Below are 27,813 nucleotides of genomic sequence, written 5' to 3' on the forward strand. Positions count from 1 at the left end.
CGAGGGTTAGTCAGGTGATATATCTGGGTTGTCCCTACAATTAGATACATGAGAATTGTTACATGAAGACCCCTGAGGATTGGTTAAAGTTAATGGCGTCAGTGATAGGAGCCCCATGTTCTGATTGGTGCGCCCGCGAGCTTCCCAGCCTGGGACCATCGCTGTTCCCAGCTCTCGGTGTACCTGTCATTGCAACAATGTTTCACTATGGGTACGTGCAGACAATGTGAGGATTTATTCATAGCTGGAAGGCTGACCGCTCCCACTGTCGCAGATGTCCATTGAGCCTTTCAAGTGTATCTGCCTGTGTCTCGTAACGAGGGATCCAGACGCTTCTTTCCTCCTGGGCTTGGCATCTCGTCAGGTTCGGCTTGGTCACGTGAGGTGGGACCGTGTTTGAGGCATAATTCTGCACAATTAATATTGTTTTTCCACTGTGTGTGTGGTTTAATTTGCAGGTGTGACTTTAACGTTGGTGCGCGGCGTGCGAGGTTGCAACATCGTGCCCTTGATGATTTGCTCTTGGAATGTGGGTTTGCAACATTGCGACCTTGGCTGGTTGCTTCGCCGGGCTCATTCTGCAGGATCAGCAACCTGACTCTTGTTTTGTTAATGTCCACGGGAGCTCTTGCTTGCGGCCTACTTAGGCCTGGTGTATAAGTGGGTCCGTCTGGTGCACAGGTGCTTTACGTTACAGTACCATATAGTTTCATGACCAGTATCGTGTCTTCATTATATTTCTCATGGTGGCAACTGGTTTTAAGAGAAGCGTGAGCAAGCTTTTTAGATGAGTTCATGACGCGTCTTGCGTTTCTGCATTTTGAGAGCCTATGTAGAAAATAATAAAGATGCACGTCCGTGAGTATGTCTGTCGCCTACGTCATAGCACTGGGTATATTCTTCGTGTAGATTGGTGCGGGAGTGTCCAGTGTATATATTTGTACAGGTGTGCTAACCGTTGGCTAGGTCGTCATGGCATCTCTAACGATGTGTAGGTTTTAGTCTAGTTGGTCCGTGCCGCAGGTGTCGGCATGGCTAGTGCGGGCTGCTGGGCAGGCAGGTGGACACATCCGTATGTTCCTGTACCAGGGTATCTGATCGTCTGGTAGATGGACAAACTCTTCTCGTGGCGGGTGTCTGGGTCGTGACCCTTTAGGCCAAGCGCGAGAGGTGAAGGACGGGAGCCTGGTCTTCCATTCTCCCACTTCAACATGGTATCAGCACTAAGTATACCGGCCATTAAGCACCTTAGCACGCGAAGACTAACATTGAAAGTTAGAATATTTAGCAATTCAATTAACACGAGAGGTCACGGTGCTAAACACTGTAGTTCACACATATGATAAACGTTATTAAATGCTTGATATGACGTAAAATACCTCGGAATAAGCATACACATTGATGAAAGTCCCTCTGTTTCTTTTTGTTTTTCTCTCTCTCAAATTTATGTTGTATATTTGTTTGTCCTTGTGGGCGCCCTGTTTAATTAATCATTTTTTTATAAAAACTTGTTTTGTGCACGGTGCACTGCTGAACCTTGAACTGAAAATCACTGGAAGTGATGTCATTTGACCCCACCCCCAAGTATCAACAAAAAAGCAAAAACTGATTTCCCTCCTCTCTGTCCAAAAACAATGCAAAGAAAGTTGGTACAAGAGATTACTTAATAATCACTGCCATGAAACATACCGTGACACAAGTACTATTCATAATACAATTACATTTTATTTGTTCACATAAAAATTGTTATTATATCAACGCAAATGTGGTATGGCATAACAAGCATAAAAAAATTCACAAAACACACAGTTGGTCATAAAAGACATAACAGGTCAAAAACCATATAAAGGGATAGATTAACAGGACCGGGTAGAGAGGTTATTAAGGTGTCTTGCTGTTGTCAAAACAACTCTAGCTGATCTTTGTGAAGCAGATTAAATGCTTTTGAATGCGTATTCATCACTTTTTATCCACATTTATTTCCATATTTTCATCATTTTCTTAATACCCGTATTTCTATAGGACTCTAAACTTCATTTTTCATTTAGACAAAAGAGCAAAAAACCACAGAACTGGGTCAATGTTGGTCCTTTTTTAGATAGTCGACATGTTTCGACCAATTTTTCAATAGAACACGATCTCTAGTGTCTTTTTCAACGTTATTTCAGGACGCCTTCTTCAGAACAAGGACATTTCTTTTGATATTGCAAATGTCTTCAATACCCCCATGGTATACAGTTAAACATACTAGATAAAAACAAACAAAACAATCTTAGTAATTCATTGCGGGACTGATTTTTGCAAACAATTATTTTACAAATATTGCATTTCTCATTAACTTCATTGCCACACATTACCTAATCTGAGACAAATCTTGTACCAAACAACCATTTTGCAAAGAATCTTAGGGACAGGAGGACATAATCCAGCACCTAATTATGGGCAAAGGTCTTAATTAATCAGAAACTTTCTATGTAATGCGCTTAGACGACTAAGTCCTCATTCGCAAGCGTAATTACACAATGGTGGAATCTCTTATTTTGATGGTAAACTTTTGCTACTTTTTCCAAAACCACATTTTTTGGTCATATGTAATTTACCTTTCTCAGCTTCTTTCTTTCTGTAGAACACAAGGTACAAAATCATTAAACCAGCATGTTGTCATATCAGAATAGTTTCATGAAGAGAATGGAGCTACACGATATTTGCATACTTATTCTGGCTTGCCCCTACATGGGTGTAAATTGTTTGTATTCATACTACTGCCATACCATTTTCTACACTTCAAGTAATTTTTTTGTTTATATTACTCAAACCTACAACATATTCTAGTTTCAAAAAACAAACTGCACTATTTCTTTTAAAGATAGCGTCACTATTATCTTTTGGGACTCAGACTTCCTTTGTTGACGTTATTCTTCAAAATCTTATTTTGATCTAGTTATTAGAGATAACAAAACTAGTTTATCAAATCAGTGAAATGAATAAGGAGGAAACCACACTTTATTAAGTGTAGCCAATTTTGAAGTTCTATTGGCGGGATGTCCGGTGTATCCGAGATTTTATCAAACATTTCCCTAAAAGAAGTAATATTACTGTTTCAGAGAAAAGGCGGATTCAATACACCGGACATCCCGCCAATAGAACTGCAAAATTTGGCGTGAAGTACAATTATACTAATACCACGCCCTCCTTGCCAGTGTTCTAGACTTGGCTAGACTTAAGTAACCGACCATGATGACGAATATTAATAGGCCGCATTTCGAAAGCAGTCTTAACGGTTTTATGGTCCTGCAATCAGTTAAATACAAGGGGCCAGTGTTGTCACTCGCTTTTTCATCAGCATAAGCATGAGTGGCACACGGTGTATCCTTGGGCGCCGAATTTAAGGGCGCATGTATGGCATAATCAGGGTCAGATTGGCCCCTTGGCCTCTCGGCCTGTGGCTGGGCCGAAATCATCCCTGGGAAGTGGGGGCCGGTTTCTGCCCACGCCTGAGCCAGTTAGGAAAAAAAAAAGGTTTTTGAAATTATTTTTTTTGTTGAAAAGACAAAAAGATAAATGCTCTTTGAAATCCTGCTGAAGAAGCTCCATAGAGCAGTGAAGTATGTGTCAGGGTTCTTTTTTTCCCCAATTAGATTTTATTGTTTCCATTTTACAACATGTTTTAGGAGATAAAACAACATAACTGACTTGTAAACTCAACAAAGCAAATATTGTAATATGTAAACAATTGGACAACGCCAATAAAATACATTGATGAATACTAAATAAAATAAATTTTTGTCTCAATTGAGCTAATCAAGGAATATGAGCTAAAAGTAACCTTTCATACACAAAAATACTTTCCCACCGGAAGTGCAGCAGAAGGGCTTTAAGGATGTAAGATTACACTTATGATATTGATTTTTAGACTCAGCTGTCCTTATGGTGTGGATTACAAATAGTGAGCTGAGTGCTACACAAAGAGGTCCTGTGGGTGAAGAGGACCAAAAGCGTCCGGGTACACTATCCCTGGGTTTGTTACGGGAGTTAGGAAAAATCTGGGAACTACATCCCAGAGTCTATGAATTTGGAATCAAAAAGCAGCTGGGTGTTATACCCCTGAGACTGTGACCTTTGATCCAAGAAGCAGCTTGGTTCTATATACCTTAGACTGAGAAATTTCGAGCCAAGGAGCCGCTGGGTGCTATATCGACAGATCTGTGATTTTTCAGCCAAGAAGCAGCTGGGTGCTATATGCCCGAGACTATGGATTCTGAGCTAAGAAGCAGCTGGGTCTGCGATCCCTGAAACTGAATGTTTAGTCAAGTTGTGTTTTGGAGCATTTAGGGAGAAAACCCTAACTCTTTCTTATTTGGCCCATATGACCCTGTTGATCTGGCGATTCTAGAGCAAGGAGGGAATCCCTCTTCTGTAACATATATAAACCACCTCCAACATTTAAATAAAGCCACATTTGAACTTTTAGTCCTTGAGTCACGTGTTTTGCCTCATGATCATGACATCTAGGGCCAAGCTCATGATCATGATATTTAGGGACAAGAAGTAAAGTGTGTTGTCTTTTTAAAAAAAAAAAGGTTTGGCAAAGATTGTATTCCGAATTGTCATATCTTCTAATGCCTCACGAACTAGATAGCTCTAGAAATGGCAACAACTGAATGAATGTTAAGTGTGGCTGAGCTTGTGTTGTCTATCAGTTGAAAAAAGAAAATGAAACAGGAAAAGAAGAAATGAGGATGGAAAGAAAAATAAAGAAAGGAAAAATCAAAGAAAGAAGGAAATTAAGAAAAATACAGAAAAAAGAAGGAAAGCATTAAAGAGCAGAAAGAAAATGAAAGAAAAGAAAAAAGAAGGAAAGAAAAAGAATGAAAGAAGGAAAAGAAAAGAACATTAAAGAAAAACGATAAAAGAGACACCTGCAAAGGCATAATTCATCAAGCAAGGTAACACATGTTAAGAAATAAAGGTTTATTATGAGTGCAGTCAGGAAAATGTAGCCTTGGGGAAGTGCTTTGACACAGAGCAATAAACGAATATAAAAACACAACACAATGCTCGAAGGTACACAGACCTAGGCACGCCCCCCCAGTCAGCATATCTGCAGTTATAACGAAGTGAGACCATACCAAACACATTTAGTAGAGGATCACCTATCCAGGGGAAGCCTACACGCCTGCCAATTCTGAATTCCTATCAGCACATACCACAAGGTAGAGTGACACAGGGTCTGCCTGTTTTTAATTACAAGGTAAGATTGGACAGATGGTTTAAGTGCAATGATAATTTTTTGCAAAATATGGTCTTGGCTCCAGGTCTGAGACCCTAGAGTGGAAGGTGTACAATTGTCACCAGGGCCTCGGTTGGCCCAGGGCCTTGCAATAGGTAATAGTGCAGGATACAAGGATGCTTGGGAAATGCAAGCAGAGAAAGCATGTTACGGCCAAAGAGTTGGAACACAAGCTTACATGGTGGGCTACTGATAATAAGGTAAACCATGGCTTGCAGGGTATTTAATGAGCAAGGAAAAAAGGGGGCCAGCTGGAGAACATTTTTTGGTATCAATGACATTACTGAGGGCATACAGTGGCAATAATATTAAAAGCACAGCAATGCAGGGCTCCTTTAGAGATCGGAAAGGTTGAAAAGACGGCTCTAACATGCTACCGTCTGGTTTCAAGAGCTGAGATAGCTCTGAGGTTGAGCGCTCGCTGCAGCAATTTGGGCTTGGGAACTGCACGCTACAGGTCAATATGCAGCGCTGGTCGACTGAGCCCCTCAATTTTCTGAAGCAGATAAATGAGTACTGACTACGTGGGTATGGTAATAGTAGGTGAATATGTGCTATGTGCAACACTTTGGCAGAAAGGCGATATCCCTGGGCACCCTGCTAAACTGAAATACAACCACTACTGACTGGTGTCACCCGGGCCATGGACACTGCAGAAGGGCCCAGTTGTTTTGTAAGGTGTGGGATACTCCCACGGGTTACAGGCTCAGCAGTAAGATTGGATAGTAATCAAATATTTCAGAGAAAGCTTATGATTAGAAGTATGAAATACAGGTGGGCCGATTGAGGCCGTGGCAAAGTACTTTGCATACAGTCATTAGAATATTAAATTAACACAACACAAGCCTGGAAGGTACACAGACCAAAGCATAAAACTTGTTACGACCAACATTGTTTTCAGGTGCTTTGCACCATATAGAATAGACACCCAAAAGGAGGGATGGTGCGAATATTGTCCTGAAACTGTGGAGCCAGTGTTGAGGGAGTACTGCCCGGATGGTCAGACACCAGAGGTGGGCCGTTCTCACAAGAACGGAGACGTAAGTGATGCATAAAAAGGTTATGGGAATGACTGACAGGCCGTCAGACAGCATACTGCAAAGGTTTCCTCGTGGTGTGTTCACAGCCCTAAAATGGGCAGGATGTGCTAATGAGAGACAGGAAGTGTAGATGCAGGTAGATAAGGTCGATAAGTTAGTGGGGGTAGTTAAAAAAATATGTAATAACTCTATTTATTAAGTTTTATCACGTAAACAATTTGAACATATACAAGCAGCAGTGTCACAAGAAACCAATATACACTGTAGACATTTAAGCCATTCATGGAGCACCAATGTTTGCGGGGGAGTGGGGGGGGGGAGAGTATTTCCTGGCAGGTAGGGCCACCCACCTCTCAAGGACAATTCTTCATGACTCGAGTTCAGTCGCTACTCTCCCCACTTTCCCCATATTTTCAGAAATTTCCGAGGGCACCCCTTGCAGTATAGATGCGTAGTTCCAGGGAGGCACATCTGCTTACTTCGTTGGACCATCGGTTTATGGGTATTGTGTCCCCAGAGCCCCAGGTGGCCGCAGTAAATCTCTTCCCGCCCCCTAGAGCTACCCTGAGAAATGCCTTTTCATATTTGGTGAAATCTGTTTCGTTCCACCCCCACCCCCAATAGTATTAGTTTTGGGTCTTTTGGAACTGGGCACCCCGTTATCTCAGAGAGTCTAGTTATGCACGCCGCCCAAAACTCCTGTAACACTCTATACTCCCAGATCATGTGAAAAAAGGTGCCTTCCACTCTTTTACACTGGAGACACTCCCCGTCATTGGTGCCTCCCCGTTTAGCCATCGCTGTTCTAGCCTAGTATGACCTGTGTAGTATTCTAAGCTGTATCAATCTTAGTTTAGCATAAATTCCTATTTCTCGGGGGCACCTCAACGCCTTCACCCATTCCTCCGCCTCTTGTGTGCCCAGATCACTTTCCCACTTTTCTTTCAGTCCTGCGAGTTCCCTAGTGCCAAAAGAGTTGAGCGCTTGGTAAAGCGTGGAGGTAACCTTAGAAGAGATACGGTACGGGAAGACATTTGTGTCTAGGGGGGAGCAGGCGGGTATATCCCCGAGGCTCGGGAATTGGGCCTTGATGGCATGAGTGAGCTGCGTGTATCTGAAGCGGTCCATAGGTTGAAACCCATATTTCCCATGCAGAGTCTCAGAATCTAAAAGTCATCCCTCCTGATTGATATCTGCCAGTGTAGATAAGCTGCGTTTCTCTCATGTTCCAAAGTGTCCCATTCTTTGTACTTCGGGGAGGTGTGTGTTGTGCCATAAGGGCTGGATCATTGTCAGTCTGTCACCCTATCCTGTGTCGTTGCACCTCCTCCCAGATTCGGTGGGTATGGAGTGACATTCTTGATCACCCCTTCAGGTTCTTGCTGTCATCATACAATATCTGAAGGGGGGAGAAAGGGCTGCTATCACTCATTTCTACCCGAATATGCGGGAGCCCTGGGTCGCCATGCAGTCAGTCATTTATTACTTCAGTTTGTTCGGCCTAGTAGTAGATACAAATATTCGGCAATCCTATACCACCCTACTATACAGAGCGCTGGAGAGTCTAAAGTGCAATACAGGAGTGTTTCCAGGCCCAGAAAAGTGGGCTCAGGGTCCTATAACTAGCTGCAAAGTTTTCGGTAGGGATGGGGAGTGGGGCGTTCTGTAGGACATACTGCCCTTCCTAGCAGTGACAGTGGAAGGGACTGCCAGTGTAAAACATCATTTGTAAATCTGTCCACCACTGTTAAGTTAAGTCTGAGGAAATCGACTAGCTTTGGATTGATCCTTATGCCCAGATAGATAAAGCCTAGCACCGAGACGGGATATAGACAGGGTTTGGGAATCGCTGAATCGCCCCCCCCGGGATAGGGAAGTATATGGTCCTATGTTTGGTAACGCGGAATCCCCCGAAGTGTTGGTATTCCATGAGAGTCTGGGACACGATCCGGCAGGAGACCATCTGGTTGCCGAGGTATATAAGGAGGTCATCCGCATATAGCGAGACTCGCTCCTCTCCTCCCCTTGGCCAGGTGAACCCAGTCCAGTTTACATCTTTTCGTAGTCTGACCGCTAAAGGTTCGCCTGCGAGAAGGAAGAGTAGAGGCGAGAAGGGGCAGCCCTGTCTGGTCCCGCGGCACAGATCTCTCATTTACCCTCACAAATGCTTCGGGAAGAGTATAGAGGAGTTTGACCCATGACATGAAACCCTGTCCAAATCCCACCTCACTGAGTCAAAGGCCTTCTCGAAGTCGACCGCTAGGAGGGCCAACGGGTCTGGGATCTCAGAGGCTCTGTCTAGGGCAATCTGAACCCTGCGCAGGTTCATTCGAGTGCCCTTGTCTGCATAAAGCCGCACTGGTCGGGGTGGACCAGGGTGTCGATTACCCGAGCATTCTGTTAGCCAGTATTCAGGCCAGGATTTTTGCTTTCCCGTTCATTAATGATATGGGCCTGTATGAGGCACAGCGGTCCGGAGGGTTTCCAGATTTGGGAATTACCACAATGCATGTCTTCCGGAGGTCCAGGGGGAGCACGCTCTGTTCTCTACTACGGAGAAACATGCAGTGCATGTGCCCTCTCGGGATCCCGCCCAGTCGCTTCCATATCTTTGCTGGAAAACCATTAGGGCCAGGAGTCTTCCCCGATTGCAACTGCGTCAATGCTTCCCCAACCTCCTCCTCCGTGATTTCGGAGTCAAGTTGCTCAGCATGTTGTCGAGAGAGCCGAGGGAGTGTAAAGGAATTTGAGGTGTCTGTTATGGGTTCCCCCGCTGTGGGGGGCTGGGGGGAGTACAATTGTTCATAGTAATTGGCAAAGGCCTCCGCAATATCGGAGTCTTCTGTCAGCGCGTCGCCCTCATCCACTCGAATGGCTTTTACTTGCTACTTACTTAATTCCCATCTCTCTAGCCAGGCCAAAGTTTTGCCTGCTTTGTCCCCCCCTCTCGTATACCTGACTCCGGACGGACCAATGGGCCACCCAGGCATTATCCAGGGCAGTGTTCCTCAACACCTTTTGGGCCGTTATTAGGGCCTCATGAGCGGCATGAGTCCCCTCTTTTAGCAGTAGTTCCTCTTGCCTGACTACTTGATTCGTTGCCTCGAAAACCTCTTTAGTGTGTTGCTTGCGGTGGGCGGCTACCAAGGAGATAGCTTCCCCACCATTTTATATGCTTCCCATGTTGTGATTGGGCAGTCCACCAACCCTTCATTGAGGTCAAAATATTGGAGACCCCTCTGCAATTTCAGGTATCCCCAGCTGGCCTCCCGTTTGTGCTGTGTGCCTTTCAGTCTTATCAGGGGGGAGTGGTCCAATATCCCTCTTGCAAGGAATTCTACCGATATTACCTATGGGTCATATTCTTGCGAGTAAGGACATAGTCAAGCCTGGAGAATAAGTTGTGTGCATTGGAGAAAAATGAGAACCCTATGTCCGAGGGGTGCAGTGCCCTCCAAGTCTCTAATAGTCCCATTGCTTCCACAAAGGTATACAATTTGGTCGGAGCATCTCCAGCCTCCTGCCTCTGTGCGATCTGACTCGAGCGGCCTCCATAACTTCATTAAAGTCCCCGCCCAGCCACCGCCCAGGAGACCACCCATTCCTCTATCATAACTTTTTGTATCTCGATGAGGAGTTCCGCTGTTAATGTGGGAGGTGCGTAGGCTGCAATGAGGCCCCAGGATTCTCCCCAGATATCCCCAAGTACCACCACAAACCTAAACCGTTGGTCCGCTATCACCTTCTTAGCCTGGAATGGCGCACGCTTATGAAGAAGAATTATAGTGCCCCTGGAACCCCTAGAGAACCCAGCCTGGTATGTGTGTGGGTAGTAAGACCTCCTGAAGAACCCGCAACTCGTGCCCACTAAGTGGGTTTCTGTGATGAAGACCACATCAGGGGAGTACCGGTTGAGATATTTAAGTGCCAGGGTCCGTTTTATGCAGGACCCCAGGCCGTTAATGTTCCAGGTCATTAGGGAGACCTGTCCTACCAGTGTCATGTCAGCGTGTCTCTTGTTGTTGCGTGTCTATGGAGGATGCTGTGTTGTGGGGGTTTCCCTCCCGTCAGGTGCCTCGACCCATTTCAAATCCTGGTGTCTGTTCCATGTCAACCCCGTTGTTGCTTCACATTAATACAATTCAAACGTCGACTGTTGAACCTTACTAACTCGTAAACCCTGAAATCTCTCATTCCTCAATCTGGGCGGAGAGGGTGCTTTGTTACGTGTCTTCCCTTCATGTGATTGTGAACCTTTAGACCCATTTCCCCCACGACATATCAACCATACCCCATTCACTCCCCACTCCCTGTACTTCCCCCAATCCAGAAGCACCTGTCGCCCAAACTCATGTAACCTTAAACACATAAAAACCTAAATGGGGAAAACCTCAGGGGCTGTATACTTCTTTTCGCCCCCATCCGGGGCTGGCAAATTTAGGGTTCCATTCTTGCCGGTACCATGTACTATCCACCTGGGGGAGGAGGGGAGCCAATTCTGTCTCTAGACTTCCCCTCGATTTCTCGCGTAGCATCCCATGCACCAGTGGACTTCAGGTGTCCCCTGTGTGTTCCGGTGATCCCACGCTTCCATCTGTTTTGCGTTTTGGGATATTTTGCTCAGCAATTTGAGTGCAACCCGCGTCTTCCTTTTGGGGTGTGCAGTCTCTTGGTCTGTTCGAGTGCAGGCCGAAAGAACCTGTGTCTCCAGCCATTCCCAGGTCTCGCGGGGGTTGTAGAACACGTGGACCGTACTATTATGATACAACTTGAAGGTAGCTGGGAAGAAGAACACATATTTGATGCCCAGGGACGACAGTTTTTTCTTCACTGAGTCGTAAGATTGTCGTGCCTTCTGGACTTCTCTCGTATAGTCAGGGAAGAATCCTATCCGGTTGCCATTATATGTGATTGGACTAGTCGCTCTCGCCATATGTAGAAGTGTGTCGCGGTCTCTATAATTCATGAGTCTGGCGATCACTGTGTACGGTGGGGCCCCTGGAATTGGTCTACCAGGTGGGATCCTGTGCGCTCTCTCAATGGAAAAGAAGTTCGAGAGTTTTTTAGGAGCAATGAGGTCTGAAAACCAGCTTTCCAAAAAGAGTTACATCGAGGGCCCCTCCTCTCGTTCCGGAAGGCCAAGAACGTGGAGATTGTTGCAGCGGGATCTCCCTTTGCTGTCCACCGCTCTATTCTCTAGGATGGTGAGTTTTCACTCCATTTGTTCCAGACGGTCTTCCATTTTCTTGACAGTGTCCTCGGTGTCGGATATCTTCTGCTCCATTTCTCCTACTCGGGTTGACAAGTTTTTCAGGTCCTGTCGTAAGAAGGAAACTTCGGAGGCAATGCTGTCAATTTTGGTCTCCACCGATGCCCTAGAATCTCCTATGGCCGCCATGATATCAGCGAGCGGTGGGGTCAGGTTTGCATCCCCTGTCGTGGCCTCGCCCCCCATGTTGTCCGTCGGTCCAGTGGCCATTTACTGAGCAACCATGGTATATTTTTCAATACTGCTTTCCATTGCTCCTCTGCAAGGCTTTTCCTTCGCCATTTTTCAGCTGCGGCAGAGCGACCCGGAAGCAGCAGTCTGATCTGGTGCTGTGTAGTGCACAGGAGTCCCTGCGCATTAGGATAGGTAGCCCCACTGTGGCCGTTTAGTGTGGCCTGATGCTTTGGGCCTGTGGGAAAAAGGGGGGGGGCGGAGAGGGGTCATCAGCACACAGTCCACTGTCCTTGTTCTCTATCTACGTATGTCGCTGTGGTTCCTTTATATAGCCTGGGTCCTGTTCAGTGTACTTTGCTTTATTGCCGCAGAGTCAGAGGCTACACATGGTTGTGGCCACGTGGCCTCAAATCCGGTCCGTCCCCCCGGGTATACCGGTGCTAGAGGTGTGGGGGGCCCCCCTCTATTCAGGTAGAGGCCATGCAGTGTGGGGAGTCTGTATATTGTGCCGCTGATGGCAGGAGTGTCCAGTGGGGTATGTCCCCCTCTTTGTCACAGTCAGGGGAGGGGAGTATGCAGCCTGAGGCACCGGATTAGTCCGCAGGCGCCACGTTCTCTCGGCGGCTTCTCCCGTGCTGTCTCCTCCCAATGTGCCTGGGTTGATGTATTACCCAGCCCTCACCTACAGTCAATTGCCTATTAGGCAGATCCCATTCGGCTCAGGTGGAAGCATGCTTGGTGCCCCGCTTACTTAGCCGTTCTCGGATTTTTGTAGTGGAATGGTGTAGTTGAAGCAAGCGTCTGGTTCTGTGTGGCGCCATCCCAGAGCCGGGGCATAAGTACACAGCGTTCAGGGTGTCTCCGGCCTTGAGGGGGGGTGGAGCACCCGCTCGCCTGAGCCACTCTGTTCTCAGACTTTGCAGCACAGCACTCTTGAGGGCTGCCCAAGACCTCCTCTGTTTTACGTAGGGGTGGTTTTCCCAGTGTCTTCCCCCTCACAATTTAAAGTGCCCAGCCACCGCCCGGACATGGGTGGGTATGGCACTTACTTGAGTCGTCGTATCCGGGGGTCCCAGTAGCCGCCAATATTGCCACCGCACTCCTTGTGGTGTCCGGTCTTCCTCCGCCGTCTGGATCCACCAGTGTCTTCCACACTGGGTCCCTGAAGTGAACCACAGGTGGGACCATGCCCCAGCGGTGGAGCTTGTGGACCTGGTGGGGTGCGCTCCACATTCCTCCTCTGCTCTTAGTCGTAGCTTGTGGGGGTCTCACGCCCGCAGTCCGCCCTCCGTTCCCCAGGTGCACCGTTACTTGTTAGCTGGTCCTAAAGCAGCTTTTGCGTGCTCCCTGAGGGGGCGGACCTGCCAAGGTGCCGCTGAAACTTGTCTGTGGGAGTCAAAGTGATCGCTACAGTGATCAGAGGTCCACCACCAGCTCCTTCCGGATGTCGCAGTACTTCACAGGGCTCCCCTGCGTGGCGGTTCTTTTCCAGAGTTGATACCCCCGAACATGGAAGTATTCGGGAGTCGGACAGGACCTTCCAGCTCCCCGCGTCCTGACTGTTCTTCTCGCTCCACATGCAGATGTAGTCGGAGTCTCCTAGCTACAGGATTCAATGCGTCCCCAGCATATGCAGGGTGTCCATATCCCATGCGGTCGATGGCTGCCACCGGCTACGGTCTCGCCGGGTCCCTGGTGGGGTCCGTCAGGGATCTTCGGTCCGAGGAGGCGAGGGCTCCAGTGGTACCCCTCGGTGTACTGCTCTTGTCCACGGTTGGACTGTGGTGCACAGAGCGTGTTCAGGACCGGCTAGCTCATCGGTCGATGTTCAGCGTCTTCTCTCCCTCAGCGGTGCCATGACGGGACGCTGTCCTCATTCAGATCACTGCAGGCCCGCTCTGCCCTCACGGCCACGGGAGGGTGTAGGAAGCTCTGATTATCCCCAGGATTTCGAGAGGGTGAGGCGAGACCTCTCCCCTTCGATCCACATGCAGTAAAGCAAAGTTTGCACAGGCGAAACAGGATATTATTGACAGGATAAGGCAGTCCCGGCAGAGCAGCAGAACTTTACGTCTCCATCAGTCCGCTGCTCAACAGTGCCCCAGTTAGTAGGGGCATTGAGGGTGGCGGGGGGGCCACCCCAAGAGGGGTGGGCCATATTAGGGTATGGCCCGCTATGATTTTTGTATGAAAGGTTTGAAATAAACCAAAAATAAAATAAATAAAACAAATAAACTAAGGATAGTCCGAGTCAGTACGTTCAACTTAAAAGTCTGTCTGTGTCCAAAACCTATACTTGCCCTCACAACTAAAGCTAAACAATGTGTAGGTATGTCAGCAACCAACCTAACAGTGTTCCAAATAAAGTTCTGAGCTTCTTCCAGCTGCAGGCTTGTTCTCAGCCCCTTTCCCCAAGTTCAAACAGTTCCACAAGATGGTCTCAGGGTTCCCTTTCCCAAGTTCAACACAGTTCCACAAGATGGCCTCTGGGTTCCCTTCCCCAAGTTCAAGACAGTACCAAAAGATGGTCTCAGGTTCACTTACCCAAGTTCAACACGGTTCCACAAGATGGTCTCGGCGTTCCCTTCCCCAAGTTCAACAAATTTCCAACAAATGTTTCAAATTCACAGTTCAGTTCACTTGGTTTGTTTGCCTTTCATTTCCATCACTTGCACAACTTTCAGGCCGACCCACCCAATTTCTTGATTGCTCTTGGTTCACTCCAAGAAAGGGAGCACATGGTCCACACAACACAGGTCGCGCAACCGATAACCCTTGGCATTGTATAACAGTTCATACTTTCTCATAGGACTTCGTTGCCAACACAGGTTTCCTTTTTGCATCTGTGTTGTAAGCCCACTTATTCTTCTAGTGCACTGTAATGGCCTCTTGCCTTGATCAACATGTGACTTTCACACATTCTCCTTTGTGGTTTTTCTTCTGGTTACCACTTTGCTTACACACTATACAATTGTGGTTTGCTTTGCCTACTTTTCACTTTATTGGAAAAGCTGTTTCTTCAACTTCATTTCATTCACAAAAGATTTTCATGTTCTGTTTCATTCACACGATATTCTCATCTCTTTTCTATTATTCAGCATTAAACTTGTTCAGGCTTGTCACCTTGCTCGATGTTCAAAAGGTTCATCTCAGGGCTTCGACCCATTCAATATTACTCAAATTATTTCTTGCCTATCAAATTGTTTGGTATTCCATAATCTACTTTTCTGGTCTCCAGTCCCATTTGGTTCATTTCCTGCTTGTTTGGCCTTTGCCATCACCCACTCCATGGCCCTGGAGCGCCCCGGCTTAAGAAAATCTTCCCTGTCACTCACTGGTGTCAGGCAGCTCCTCCGGGTGCACTGGTCTCTTTCACAGGTTCATGCTCGCTCCTCTTCCACTCCGAGGGGTTCTGGCGAGCAGCGCTCACTCTCTCTGGTTTACTTCTGCAGCAGTCGGCGGCTTCTTCGTGTTCATCACTCCCAATGGGGTACACACAGCAATGGGCATCCGTCCAGCTCCAGACTCTTTCGCTGCCCACAGTGGCTTCAGCATCTTCCTGCACTCCTTTTTGTGGCATCCTTTTCACCAGCCCATACGTTGCCTGCTTCGCCTTGGATGGATGCGTTTTCGGGCCCAGCTGCTCTCTCCCTCTGCGGTCTCTGCCTCCCTTTATACACCTGCAACCACTCAACAGGTTGCAGGTCTAAACACTCAATTTTACTTGCCTGACCATAGTTATTGGGACATGCCTGACCCTTACAGTCCTTATCAGGCCTCTTCTACGTCTCAGTACTAGAATCGTGAAATGAGCGGTTAGTGTTCACTACTCTTAGTCACCTCTTCCTCGTCCTAGTACTCTGATGGGATAAATGTGGAAAAATGAGGGGAAATGATCCGCAACATCACATAAAGACAGGGGGAGGGTGAACTTGGGTCTCATCAGTAAAGGGGGGAATACCATTTCTCACCTGCGGATATCCTCTCCCCAATCCCTAAGGACATCCACCCAGGTGATCCTCCCTCGCATCGCCACCCCCAGGGTCAGGTTTCAAAAGCAATGGCCTTTCCCTTTCCCTGGCCACCTGGCCACCAGAGTAGAGGATCCAAGGGGAGTAGGTGTGAGGATACCCTCAGGTTTCTCATAGCGGATGTGCGGAGTCTAGTCATAAATTATATATATTTGAGAAACCGTAATTAGCACTGAGAATTCCTTATATTCATAGAGAATTATGCAACGTGTCAAACCTCTGCTGTCCCTTGTTTTGAAATGCACAGCTAGCCCTATGAGTAATGTTACAGGGCAAGGGTGCTGTAATCAGGGTACGAAAGTGAGGGGAGCTGGGAGCTATTTAGAGCCTGCTTCTAGCCTAGGAGAGCTTGTTAGCCTGAAAGCTACAGCTACCAGGAGCTACTTTTGGCTCCCCAGGCAATTTGTGCCTTACAAACATTCACACGTGACATTAACTTTGACTATTTGAGAATGCTACTATAGAAGATTTAGGACACATCTAGCACACATTTAAATACAATGAATCAAACATTATGTGCAAAATGTTAACGTATGCATCTCAGGAGCTGGATACTTGGTCCTGGTTCCCCAGTGGTAGCTCCTCCCTACTTGGCGATGCCCGAATCCCAGGAGCTGGTTTTAGCTCCTGCTCATTGAATCTCAATTTCAAACCCTGTGTTATATTGTACATTCTACTGGGGAAGATTACATCTCCAGTCAAAACTTGTTGAGCTGATGGCAATCTCAAATGGATATAGATTGAAAGTAGCATTATCATGTTTAGGAAATCTTGCACACACATGTTTACTGAAAACTATACATAAATATTCTGAAAAGGCTGCACACTTACGTGTTCAGAAATGAGTGCAAGAATATTTAAAAGTATTATTTTTCTAATTCAAACGTGTTCGTCTAATGTTTACTGGTTATTGTCTATATTTAAATGACCTCCACATAGCCTAATGAACACAAAATGAGCAAAAAAGTCCTATTTTGTGGAGGGGGCTTTGTGGATGAGGACACGGGTACAGAAGTGTATACATAGATCCACAATAGCTAACCAACTGGACTGGGGAGAAAAGTAACATGGGTAAAACGGTGCCATAATGTTGATTCAATTCAAGAATGGTAATATATGTCAGTTGTAGAAAAACATCACATTTTATTGGAATATCATCTTAAAAATACATATAGACACGTCAAAAACAAAACAAATGTATCCAGTTGGAGCCTATCGGTATCTGACAATGTGTTTAAATCAACTTGTCACAGCAATAGACCAATACCCGCAATTTATTCTAAGGAGGAGCATTTGCTCTCAGACATTAGTGTCAACAACTTAGTGTGTTTCTGTCCTTGACCTGAGTCTCTTAATGGCCTAATCTTTCTTTTGAGCTCGTTCAAGACTATCCTCAGGACACTTGGGGGACTTTTGCAGTGTGTGTAGGCCACGCGTTTTCTTATCAACATGGATTCTTTCATTAACACATCTAAAAACAAGAATACAAATAGCTTTATGAAACAACTGACCAATTTCACTTTGGCAGTATTTTTGCTGCCTCTTTTTCCTAGTCTTCCCCCAGACATATCTTTTTCTTATGTACTGCATCACACTAAGTTATCCGAATTTAAGCATCGTTGACTTTGCTTTTACAATAATTGATTTGTCTTCAAAGTTTTCTGATTATTAATTGCATTACTTGTTTCATTCAGTTATTGACATCTCTTGTGATATCTTTTGATGTACAGCATTTAAAGGCATAAGACTGCTACTGTATGTATGTATTATTGCCTGAATAAGTTAACATCTATTAGTCAGTCAGCATTTCATTTATCACAATCTTTGGTAATTCCCATATATAATCCTGATTACCTGTCTTCGCCAGGATCCTCTCTTATGGATTCATCTGGCGTGCACACATGAAAAAGTGATTCCTTTCAGTGATGAGCTCACTTCAATGCATTTTAATGCATTATCACAGCAAGGTAATAGAACGTATGCATGAACTTCATGGCATAAAGTTCTTTCGTTGGAACTTACGTTTGAGGCTTTTTTTAATAAGACATTGGACTTGACTAATGGAAGTACACTGTTTTGTCTGTTCAGTGTTAGTTCGTTTTCAATTCAATAGATCTTCCTATCGACAGCTCTTTGATTCTGTGCAAATATAGGATTGCCCTTCGTTTTTTAAGCAAGCATCAGGGATATCTGCGTGCAAATTCTCTCTAATGGGTGGGGTGAACTCATGGTTCTGCACGTCGTGCTACTTAAGTGTACATAATGTAACTTATATGACAGTAATTAGCTTTTACTTACTCTGATAGTTTTATGATATGTCCCTAGTAAAACGTAGCTAACTTGAACTCAATCACTATACCTTTTACTTTGGCACCGATAGAGGGGGACTCTGCTTTTGTTTCCAAGAAACGGAGAGGAAGACGTGACGTTCCTTTTCTTATCAAGGTGTAGTGTCTCTGTTTTTATTTCCTTTATAACCGATGCTGATGTAATGTCACTTTTTGCTATCTGTCAGAAAATCCTATCAGTAGGAAAGTCTGACAGGAATTGTAATGTCATTTTTGCTACCCTTCAGAAAATCCTACCGAGAGCAGGCATTGGGCAACCCACCCAGAGGTAGGAAAAAGTGACAGGGTAGGAAAATCTGACAGCCTATCATGTCATTTTTTGCTACCCGTAAGAAAATCCTACCGAGAGCAGGCATTGGGCAACCCACCCAGAGATAGGAAAAAATGACGGGGTAGGAAAATCTGACAGCCTGTCATGCCATTTTTTGCTACCAGTCAGAAAATCCTACCGCGAGCAGGCATTTGCCCTTGTACCAGGAAAGTGTGGTAAGTGGAGTAAATAGATTATGGAAACAATTCCTCTTTTTTCAGTTTGATGACATACCCAAGTGAATTGAAACTTTTTGGGTCACAGTACTTCCTCAAAGTGCATTTTAAAGGATGCCAGCTTGCCCAACCTCTATATGCCCCTCCATTGCCTTACTATTTTGATCATTAGTATTGAGAACACACAATACAAGGACATGCTTGCTGACGGCTATAAGCTCAAACAATATTCAACTCATGATTTGCCAACAGGTTGAGCTTTGTCTGCACCTTTTCTGGCAACATATCACAACAGTACTTTACATATTGAAATGTCCATATCACTGGAAATGTAACAAACAAACAAAACACCTATGAAAGGCTGGGGTTCTGTACTCCGGGTCAAGGAATGCATTAATAATCAAACATATGACTGAGCAAAAATCACTGGGAATGTTTTTATTTGAAGAAACAAAGCACAGTAAATGCAGAACACATAGGGCAAAGAGGCAACGTGTTTCACTCTCACAGAGCCCTTGGTCACACCAAAAATGTCAATGCACTTCTGTACACTTCCTACAAACAAAGTGGACCTCTTGCAATGCTAAGTCTTTCATTTTACTTGGTGAAGGCACTTGTAAACTCATTGATTTGAAGGCTCGTACTGCGGTCATTGAAAGCTGTTTCATATACTGAGGATATCGTTCCATGAACAAATATAAAAGAGGACCTCTTGCAGGCCCGTTTGAGAATTGCAAACGTCTCCTTAAAACAAAGCTTCTTCCCTGAAAACCTGAAGGCTGCTCGAATTCTTCCTCTTTCTGAAGAAAGCCAATTTGGATTCTTTAAACTTGGGGACATTTTAGAACACAAATCACACATCCTCATTATGTTTGTGCTGCGACAACAGATCTGCAGGCGGGAGCAATTTTGAAGTGCTTTCGAGGCCGTGGTCAAGGAGCACAAGAAACACTGCAACCCACCTTTTTAGGGACATTAATTCGGAGACTTGCGGCACTCAAAGGACCAGGGCAATTAATGACAGCCATTTCACTCTGGCTTCAGACCTGGGTGTTGGCCTGAAACGTCAACCCTTCAGGTGGTTGATTTTGTGCTTCAAGTACCGGATGGTGAGGAGGTATTTTTTTCTGCTGCTGGACCTCTCAGTGGGCATTTTGTAATTGTAATTGGTTATTTATAACACGTTTAATACCCGAGGTTTCTAAGCTGGACCCGGGAATCAAACCAGTGTTGCTCTGCGTCGTCTTACTTGCAAGGCGCGTGCATTGCCCCTGGGCTATTCTCCCTTGATTCAGCCACCCATGAGGCACTCCTATGGATGCTGGAGAGAGGGATGGGTATAGGGGTAAAAGTACTGGAATGCTTTTCATCTTTTCTTTCGGACTGCATGGCATTTTTGGACAGATTGAAACTCCTAGGTCCCCCTCCCTCCCAGTAGTCTGGGGTGCCACATGGAGTTCCTGTAGCAGGGTGAGGGGTCTCTATCCACCAGTATGCCATTGCTACTCATTTACATCCTCGACTGCCATTGGCTGCTTATATCCACCACTTGGAGAGTGGCCTAGCCTATATCCAGGCCTGGATGGCATCGGCCTACCTGAAGTGGAATCCACTAAAAATAGAGTTAACATAGTCCTAGCATAGTTGTCAACATGTTCCATTCCAATCTGTAAGTGCTTATCCAGTCCTGTTTTTTTCTTTGCATTTGTAGTCAAGAGTTTTATAATGGGAAAGCAGAACTACAGGTCCTAGAAGGCAAAGGAAAAAAACAGGATTGGATAAGCGCCTACCAATTGGAATGGAGCATGTTGGCAAATATGTCCTAGGAAACAGACAGGATGTGACTCTTTTTAACTGTCATCCATGTGGTGTAAATGGTTTTTGTCCTTGTGCATGACTTACTTTTTTAGTGCAAAGGTTTGCTTCGGCTCCAGAGTTAGGGTCACGTATTATACACGTTTAAAATAATAATCATACAATTTCAGCACAGTGGACTGTCATCAAAGTGGCTGGATCTGGCCAACAGTGGCCCCTCAGGCTGGCCTAGCATATTTGCATTATTACCCTAAGGGACATTCCGCACCGCCCTCCTCCAATGGTTATGCATGAGCTTCTAGCAAGTTTGTAATGTCTTGTACAAATACAAAACCCCATATGCTGCTGCCTCTGGAGCCCGGGTCTCCTGCAACATTAAGTAGAAAAAGATTATACACCATCATTCCTTCAAGATGGCGATCTGCATGCTTCCATTTAATTAACATGACAATATTGTGCTCTACCCATTTAGATGTATTTTTCCGTTTATTCTTGCTGTTGGGAGAGGGGGCGGGGCGCAATGTGTGGCTGCAATGTTCATAGGTCTCTCTTTGCAAGAGTCACCTTGATCTGGGAGGAAGCGTTCAATACTTTAATTGGGCAGCTTTGGTGCCTGTATCCAGCCTTTATTTCTTCATTGTGAAGGAACCAAATTGTTCTCTGCTTTGTCTGACCTTGGAGGGAGCTGGCGACTGCACTGGGATAAGTGGATCGAGATGTCCTGGTGGGGTCAAGATTCTGTGAAACAAAGGGATTGGTTAAGGCGGTTTTTGAAATAGCTGGGAGCGATTTTGCTCCTGCTTCTACTTTGGTAGAGCTTGGTTAGCTTAAAACCAACAGTTACCAGGAGCTACATTTGGCTCCTCTGGGCATTACAAACATGCCCTTGTGGCATGAGTGTTTGAGAATGTACATAAAGAAGAATTGGGACCCATTTCATTATAATGGATCACATATAATGGGCAAAGGGTTAAATGTGCATCTTACGTGGAAGTTGGATTTCTCCAGCATGGGGTCTGGCATGGATTCACATGCTCATGAATATTCCCCGTCAGAATGGGAATCCTCGGTGAAGAAAAAAGTGAAGTTTCGTTTCTGAACTGTCTTTTTCCCAAAAACCAATCACTGGTCTCTGGGTCATACTGCCCCCAGCCAATGACTGCCCTCTACCTAAGCCCCTCCTCTGGCAGCCATCTTCAGATTTTTGCCGCACGTTCAAGTGTTGAGTCCTCGTGCTATAGCTCTCGAGCTTTTACTGCGTTTTGCGATTTATTTATTTATTTCAATGAGTTTAATCTCATTTTTTCGGTCAGTTGAGCCTCAAGCTCCACCATTTCTACTTCCGATCAACGGGGACCCGTTTCAGAATTTTCTACACCCCTCAAGGGCGAAGTTCTTGTTGAGTTTTGCTTCTTGGAGGATTCCGGAAGATCTTTGAGGCCTACCCTGTGTGGACATGGCCCAGGATAAAGGAAACATGACGCCTGGATCCAAGCTGTTCAGGAGCTGCCCTGGATGCGGATTGCAGAATATCTTCAAGGAGGATGAGCATGCCAGATGCCTCTACTGCCTTCACGAAGACAAAACGCACGTGGAGAAGGACTGTGTGTTTTGCAAGAAGATGTCGGAGAGGTCTATGAAGGATCGGCGTACCCGCCTCACCAACTGGCTGGAGAAGAGCCCAGTTGCAGGTGAGAAGAGGAAGTCTGAGCGGTCTTATAAGACCTTGGAGGGCGCTCCGGCGACAGGGGCCCAAAAGGCAAAGCACTGCGAGTCCGCGGGCACCAGGAGCGCCGATCGGTCGGGCTCCTCAGTTGCCAGGCAGGGCGCACTTTCACCGACACAATCACCCACGAGCCAACGCTCTGGCTTGGGAAAAGAGGAAATCGGAGAACCCGGGTAAACTTAGGCAGAAGCCCCGGTCGATCCCAACAGCCGAGGGGGAGCGAGGCGGTGAAACCCCCCCAACCCCCACCCCACCCCAAGGTGAAGGCCTCAAGCGCGGCCAAGGCCGCGAAGGCCCTGATTCACCCGGCTAAGGCCTCTATCGAGGAGCTGGCTGGAGTCGCGAAGATCCCGAACAAGAAGTTAGAGGAGGGCCGGTCCCGCGGGAGGGATCCCGACGAGGCAGGGCGGACGAAGAGGCGAACGAAGAAAGCAACGGTGCTGAATACGAGCCCGTGGAGGCAGAGGATTCCACTCCCCAACCATTGCAGCCGGTACCTGGGCCACAAGACAACTCGGGAGCAATCTTGATGGCGAGCCAGGCCTTGTGTACGGAGATAAGGACAAGGTTGCCCTTTCCCCCGCCCTTCCAGCCTTCACGGCCTTCGCAGCCTTCATCGCCTTCTCCTGATCCGAGGGATGACACGGGAACGGAGACGGCCACGACAGGGGACGGATGACGGTGGTGACGACGGGATGGGCCTTCCATCACCACCTCCTCCTCGGGCCTCCCTGCCCAACGAAATTGTCTCCTTCCACGCCATGATCGCCAGGGCATCCGAGCTCTTCCAGCTCTGCCCCGAGGAACAGAAGGAAGGAAGGTTTCCTCCATCAACGGCGTGAAGCCAAGAGGAAGACGGTCCTCTCGGTCCCATTACTTGACGACATTTGGGACGAGGGGCTGTCGCTCCTGTAGAACCCGTCCACGACTCCTGCCAAGAGAGAACGGTATGAGAAGAAGTACTGGGTCACGGATTCCGCCCCATGTGCCTTAGGGCGCAGCTGACCCCGGATTCTGTCGTCTCTGTGGCGGGGGCGACGGCTTCAACTTACCTCCCCTCCGGACAGCGAGGGGAAGAAACTGAACACCATGGGATGGCGGGTCATCTCCGCGGGGACTAAAAGCGCCCAACACCCTCGCAATCATGGCCCGCTGCGACAGGGAGGTGTGGTTTAAAATCGCTCCCCGGATAGACTTCCTCCCGGACGACAAGAAGGCTGAGCCCTGGAGATCCTACAGGAAGGCGAGGTGGCGTCGGACCATGCCATAACGGTGGCCATGGACATTGCTGACACAGATTTTCGCCAGATGGTCAACGGTGCTTGCCTTCACCGGCGTGGTTGGCTCAAGGCAACCGATTTCCGCCAAGACGTGCAGACCAGAGTTCTGGACATGCCTTTCGACAGGAACAACCTGTTTGGCAAGACAGTGGACGAGTCACTGCAGGCCATCAAGGCCGACACAGAGACGGCTAGGGCCTTGGGTGTTCTGCAACGACGACGGCCACCCTTTCGGAACTCCGGAGGCAAGCAAGGTGCCTCCAAAGGATTATGTGGCGGCTCCTCGACGTACCGCCAGGCGGCCCGCTCCTCTTCACAGGAGGCCTACAGACGACGCGGCAAGTCAGGAGGATCTCGGCAGCAAGGCTGCGGCCGAGCAGGACTGAACCGGCCGTAGCTTTGGACCTCCACCTGAGCACCCCGGTGGGAGGCTGGCTGGTGGAGTTCGTCAGCGTGTGGGAGTCCATCTCCACCGACCGACGGGTCCTGGATGCCCTGGCCCGCTGGCACACTCGAGTTTCTAGAAGTGCCCCTGCACACCATCCGTGGCCAGGAAGGAAAACCACGTCCCTCAAATGCTGCTGGAAGTAAGGGCGATGCTGAAGAAAGGAGCCATCAAGCTCGTCCCAAGAGGCACCGGGGTGTACCCACGATACTGCCTCTTCAGAAAGGACCGGCGGCTGGCGACCCTCGTCGTCTAAATAAGTACATCAAGTCTCAGAGGTTCCAGATGGTCACCCTCCAGCACGTGCCTAGCACCAGTGGCAGTGCGGCTGTGCCTGCAGGGGATCCACGTCTGCCCCTACCTGGACAATTGGCTCACCCGGGCAAAGACGAGAACTCGCCGTCGTGCACACAACGAAGACCGACCAACTGCTCACGGATCTGGGATTCTCGATCAACTTTGCGAAATCCCACTTGGTGCCATCGCAAGTCGCCCTGTTCCTGGGAACCAGGCTCGACACAGTGGCGCGATTGGCTCCTTCATCGGAGGAAAAGACGAAGGCCATCCTGGGCAAGGTGCAACGGCTGTCGACCATGGACGTGGCCAGGGTGAGGTCCATCAAGTCCCTGCTTGGCATGATGTCCTCGTGCACCTACCTCGTGCGCCTGTGCAAGTTGCGGATGCGTCCACTGCAAGAGTGCCTCGATGCCTGTTGGACGCAGGCGGCGGGCAGCTTGAAGACAGGATCCCGCTCAACGAGACCTTCCGCCAAGTGATCCGGTGGTGGGGCACCCGCATGCATCTGGCGGCGGGTATGGACTTCCAGACCCCCGCACATAAGGAGACGGTGACGACAGACGCCTTCCTGGGGGGATGGGGAGCGCACACCGGAGATCTCCACGCAAGAGGCCTTTGGCTCCCGGAGGAGAGGTCACTACACATCAATGTCCTGGAGCTCCGAGCCGTGTTCTGGGCCCTCGGGTTGTTCCTCTCGTCCCTCAAGGGAAAGGTGGTAAGGGTCTTCGCCAACAACACCACCACAATGTTCTACATCCGGAAGCAGGGAGGCACCAGATACCCAGCCCTATCCAAGGAAGCCCAGGATCTGTGGCACTGGGCCGTCACCCAAGGGATTTTTCTGGTAGCCTTCCATCTGGCAGGAATAAAGAACACCATCGCCAACTCGCTCAGCAGGGAGCTGCACTCGTGACACGTGTGGGAACTGCGTCAGGATCAAGTGGATCTACTTTTCCGACGATGGGGAAATCCCCAGATTGACCTATTTGCGGCGAACACCAAGTGCCAGAGGTTCGCCAGCAGGCTAACCGGGGAAGCATGGGCGATGCCTTCTCATTCCCCTGGGACGGCTTGTTTCTGTATGCGTTCCCACCGTTGCCGTTGCGACTCATCAACCAACTCAGACGGCCCCGGTGCAGGATGCTCCTCGTCGCACCGGCGTGGCTGAGGCAGATCTGGTTCCCGGACCTTCTGGACCGGATGAGTGTGTAGAGCGGCTGGATGTGCAGAATGGATGAATGCGTAGAGCAGATAAGTGCGTAAGTACAGAGTTGTGCATAGAATGCAGAAGTGCGTAGAGCAGATGAGTGTGTAGACCGAGTGACTGCGAAAGAATGTGTAGAACGCTGAGAAGAGGAGTGTGTAGAGCGGATGAGTGTGTAGAGCGGATGAGTGTGTAGAGCAGATGAGTGTGTAGAGCGGATGAGTGTAGAGATGAATATGTACAACGGGATATTGCTGTTGAATGCCCGTAAAGTGAGGAGTACATAAAGCGGATGAGCACAGGGAGCAGATGAACATGGGACGGGGATGAGCACAGGGAGCAGATGAACATGGGACGGGGATGAGCATGGGGCGGGGATGAGCATGGGGCGGGGATGTGCACAGGGCGGGGTTGAGCACGGGGCGGGTTTGAGCACAGGGCGGGGTTGAGCACAGGGCGGGGATGAGCACGGGGAACGGATGCATAGATGCATAGAGCTGATGAGTGCGGGGAGTGGGTCATTGCAGGTGAGTGCGGGTGAGTGCGGAGAGCGGATGGGTGCGGAAAGCGGATGGGTGCAGAGAGCGGATGGGTGCAGAGAGGAGATTAATGCATAGTGCATGTAAGGGCATAAGGCGATGGAGTGCCTGGAGCGAAGGAGTGCAGTACCATGAGCAAAGGAGTGCCTGGAACAGACCGACGTGCCACGTAGAGCAGACGAGTTGCGTAGAACGGATGATGACGTTGGGCTTGCGTGGTCCAGACTCAGGAGCGCAGGGCAGTCTGGAGCGCGCGGGACGGACTAGATTGCGCAGAGCGAACTGGAATGCATGAGTGCGTGGAGCGGACCGGAATGTTGGGAACAGACTGGGTGCATGGAGTGGACTGGGTGCATGGAATGAATGTTGTGAAGTACAAAGGATAGTTGGAATGCTGAAAACGTTTGAATGATCACATAACCCACCATACGCTTACTCTCTCCTTTGACCACCACTCAACTAGAACACAGAGATACTATGACACCATTCGGTATAACTGTTCTCATACCTACAACCGCCACATACTCCACATCACTATGTAAACACTGCTGGTTTCACACCCCCAGCCAAGTGTACTCCTCAGGCCTAACAAAGCCACATCCAGTCTGGATAAATCCTGCCAGAACGAACACATATTCCTGACCCCTCAATCACCACACATATCGCTAAGAAGCAGCTATTACACGCTCAAGCTGCACACATACCTGGTGCTCACACGCACTTTTGACTCTCCCTACTCCCTCTACTGGTCTGAACTTCGGTTCCCAAGGGCGTTCAACCTACCAGCGCCTTCAGACCATACCAATGGTATATAAGGCGCTATATAAATGCAAAATAACATAACATAACATAACATATGCAGGATCCAGATAGCGAGAATGAACACAGGACTGTACATGTGTACTAGTGCAATGTGTACAGAGCACTGTGGACAGTGTACTGCATCTCGACACAGGCTGTGAGTTTTATAAAGTTCTATTATTAAAATTCAAGTAGCGAGATTGTAATGATGTTCATTTGAGTCCTTCTAAAACATATATGAGAAACATTGGCACTCTAGCCAGCCCAACTAGGAATCTTTCTGAGTTTTCTGGAAATCTGCCAAACACAGATGGCACAGATATTACATGCTGCTCGTGTGTCTGGGCAGCAAGGGCTTTCCTTGTTCCATGGTGTAGCTAAATGGGACCCATCAAGATTCATGCACAACAACTTCCAGCTGCATCCGGTGGACAAGTGAGATGGGCTGGTAGCCCCTATAGACCTGAAGCCGTCTAACTCACTCACCCTTGCTCATGCTTCCCTTCCCAGTAGATTATGGTCTGGTTAACCCAGATGGACTACAATCAGCAGTGCTTTAAGTGGGTCGGGGCCTGCCGGGCCCGGCCCCGGCAGTCTCCAAAAAGTGAGGCTGAGCCAGGGCTATCCAGTCCCAACACTCGACGGCGGGTCATTGTCCCGCCACGGCCACAGCCGCGACGGGAGATGAGCCTGCCATCAACAAGTCAGGCAGCTGTAACTGACAGAAGTGCAGGGCGAAGCCGGGGCTGGCTGGCACTTGTATTAGTCACAGCTCAGCATCCCCATCCACCATTAACACCCCTTTGTTTCCACTCCCTGTGGAGACAAGGGTGTTAATGTTTGACCCATTAACCCCATGACAGTACTCAAAAGGTGCCTAACCTTCTATGCCACAGCTTGGTTGGGACAGACACCAGGAGAAGCGGGACAACCAGGGGGTTGGGGGGGTGGGGAGGAAGGAAGGGGGTGGGGAGGAAGAAGGGAGTGAGGGAGGGAGGGAGGCAGGGAAGAAGTGAGGGGTGGGTGGGTGCTGGCCTGGGAAGTTATTTGATATGTTAGGGGCTGGTA

At 48.1% G+C, this 27,813-nt stretch overlaps 1 long non-coding RNA gene across 1 annotated transcript in view; it reads right to left on the bottom strand.

Annotated features, from left to right (window-relative positions):
- Window positions 1-1,703: 1,703 nt before the first annotated feature.
- Window positions 1,704-27,813, bottom strand: part of LOC138516695 (uncharacterized) — a 139,018-nt gene continuing 112,908 nt past the window's right edge. Inside the window, exon 2 of the long non-coding RNA XR_011282302.1 lies at window positions 1,704-2,247. This is a non-coding gene — a long non-coding RNA (uncharacterized lncRNA). The remainder of the gene's footprint in view (window positions 2,248-27,813) is intronic.

Source organism: Ambystoma mexicanum, chromosome 6q (assembly GCF_040938575.1).
Source record: "Ambystoma mexicanum isolate Mex_15411 chromosome 6q, UKY_AmexF1_1, whole genome shotgun sequence".
Taxonomy (NCBI): domain Eukaryota; kingdom Metazoa; phylum Chordata; class Amphibia; order Caudata; family Ambystomatidae; genus Ambystoma; species Ambystoma mexicanum.